The following is a 2,856-nucleotide window of genomic DNA, read 5'->3' on the forward strand; positions in this document are numbered from 1 at the left end:
CCCTGGCACGTCGTGGACTACGACAGCGGATTTCCATGTTTGCGGATGATGTGACCATCTTCATCAGGCCGGAGCGGAGAGACTTGGCAGCCTGTGACTTGATCCTGCGCACCTTCGGTCAGGCTGCCGGTCTGCTTGTCAACATGGCAAAAAGCGCAGCACTTCCCATCCGATGCTCTGAGGAGCAGCTGACCCTTGTGTGTGACACACTTGGGTGCCCTGCCGCTGCATTCCCATGCAAATACCTGGGCCTCCCGCTCTCCCTCAGGAAGCTCACAACGGCGCAACTGCAAGGGCTTGTGGATCAATTGGCCATGCGCCTGCCACACTGGAAGGCGGCGACCCTACCCAAGAGCAGTCGTGTGTTACTGGTACAATCGGTGCTGTCTGCCATACCGATCCATTCCATGCTGGCTCTTGGCTTGCCACCGAAGACCATCGCCGCGATGGTTAAGATTTGCCGAGGATTTTTGTGGGCCGGCAAGGCGGATGCAGGCGGAGGTGCATGTGCGGTGGCCTGGAACCGGGTTTGCACGCCTAAGTGGGCCGGTGGACTTGGCATCCCCGATTTGGCCTGGACGAATGTGGCGCTACAAACCAGGTGGCTATGGTTACAGAGAGTGGATCGCGACAGGCCCTGGGCGGAGTTCTCCTTTTCGGTGCCAAGGGAGGCCAAGCAGCTTTTTCAGGCAGCAGCAAGGGTGACTGTTGGGAACGGGCGCGACACGCTTTTTTGGGAGGATCGCTGGCTCGACGGCTATCGGATTCAAGAGCTCGCACCGCGCGCATATGGCTCGGTCACGACAAGGATCAGAGGGACACGGACAGTATTCGAGGCCCTCGCGCACGGCCGGTGGGCCACGGACATCGGGCCTATTGGTGACATGGCCGGGATCGATGAGTATATGAACATCTGGCTCCGGATTGGGGAGGTGCAGCTCCAGGAGGAAATTGTGGACTCCTTCTCCTGGTCTTGGGAAAGGAGTGGCGAGTTCTCGGCCCGATCGGCCTACGCGGCGAGATTCGCCGGACGGCAGGTGTCCCCCACGGCGGCTTTCACTTGGCAGTCGAAGGCTCCACTCCGATGCCATTTCTTTGCATGGTTAGCAATCATGAACAGGTGCTGGACGTCGGACAGATTGGCGAGGCGAGGGCTACCGCACCAAGATGCCTGCCCATTTGTGATCAACAGGACCAAACGATCGGCCACCTACTTGTGGAGTGTGTGCTGGCACGGGAGGTTTGGGCCCGCATCTTCACGGCCTTCAACATGCCGGCTGGTGCGCCGCAGGCAGGAGAGGCACTGCAGGACTGGTGCACGAGGCACGGCTCGCCCGGGCGTAACGCGAAAACGATCCGCACCGTATGTCTGCTCACCCTGTGGGAGCTATGGAAGCACATGAACGTCATAGTGTTCGACGGGGCGAAGGTGAGCGTCACACGCCTTATGGAGCGAATAGGAAGCGAGAGTAGAGCTTGGATGCAGGTGGACATTTTGAGAGGAGACCTTGCAGTGGCCTTCATAGGGGCATCGGAGTGGGCACACGGCGAGTAGTCGGTTTAGTGCTTAGGCGGATGGCGACGAAACGCCGGTAATTATGTAATACAACTGCGGAGGGCTCTCCCCTCTTTCTTCTTTAATATATGATATGCACACTAGTGCATATTCGAGAAAAAAAGATATTACCAATCAAACCCCCTCTACATATACTATTTTTTTTCGAGGGCTCTACTTATACTGTTGTGCTGTATATATCGCGAGTTCAGTTGAAAGTATGTGTGCATAGACGTCGTCACGTACACCCAGTAGTTGTTGCTGGTGTTGGTCGACGCGGATACAGCTAGTGGCCGGCACGGCGGGATCGGCTTTGTCTTGGGCGCATTAAGTGGCTTTCGGCGGGGTTGGCTTTGGTGGCACGGGCGACGGCCGGTGGCATCGGCTTCGGAGGTCTGGGCGGTGGCATAGGCTTCGGCGGTCCGGGCGGCGTTGGCGGCTTTGGACCCGGGTTTGGCCCGGGGTACGGCTGGTTGTGGAAGCATTTGGTCCCACATGCCTTGTAGCAATCCACCTGTTTATCTGTAATCAAGGAGAGTCATGCTGGTTATGTACGTACTGTACGAGCAAGTAAAACGCATGTTGCTCTTGTTTGGACGGTGGCATACGCACCTGGTGGCAGGGTGAGGCAGGTCTGGGAGATGCACATCTTGAAGCACACCGGCGGCTGTTCCTTGTAGCAGTCCAGGATGCACGACTTCTTGCACTGGAAGTACTTCTGGACGTCGCCGCTGCTGTTGTTGTCGCACTTGTGCATGCAGGTGGAGTAGCACTGCCAGCACTGGGTTTCATTTCCGGCTGGGGGAGGTTGGGGGTCCGCCGCTCCTGCTGCTGCGAAGAGCGCCGTCGCGGCCAGGAGGACGGCGATCTTGGCCGCCGCCATGGAGACCATGCTTCCCTAGTGTGTGAGGTGCGTGGAGATGGAGATGGACGGGTGTGACTGCCTTCGCACAAGAAAGGTGGTATAAATAGGGTTCTTCGATTCGGCGGTCGCGTCATCGTCATGCATGCAGATCGAGTGCACGGGACAATACGAAACTGAATCGGTTAGGCGCGGCCTGAAGATGCAGCACACGTCCCGCAACTACGTACTCCCTCATGCTTAATGCGCTCGTGCCAGCTTCGCATGCGTGGCGCATGAGTGCATTTGGCAAAGTGGGCGTAGGCACGTCAAGGTTAAGCTGGACACATCAACAAGCATCCAAACTTCACACTATACTGCTTGCCACAAATTAACCGTGCGTGTTGCGGGAAGGTGTATAGAGTGCATGGACGTTCCTGTTTCCACACCGCAAATGAGA

At 57.4% G+C, this 2,856-nt stretch overlaps 1 pseudogene; it reads right to left on the minus strand.

Moving 5' to 3' along the window:
- Nucleotides 1-1,539: 1,539 nt before the first annotated feature.
- On the minus strand, nucleotides 1,540-2,480 carry LOC119281310 (annotated as a pseudogene).
- Nucleotides 2,481-2,856: the final 376 nt, after the last annotated feature.

Source organism: Triticum dicoccoides, chromosome 3B (genome assembly GCF_002162155.2).
Source record: "Triticum dicoccoides isolate Atlit2015 ecotype Zavitan chromosome 3B, WEW_v2.0, whole genome shotgun sequence".
NCBI classification, from domain to species: Eukaryota; Viridiplantae; Streptophyta; class Magnoliopsida; order Poales; family Poaceae; genus Triticum; species Triticum dicoccoides.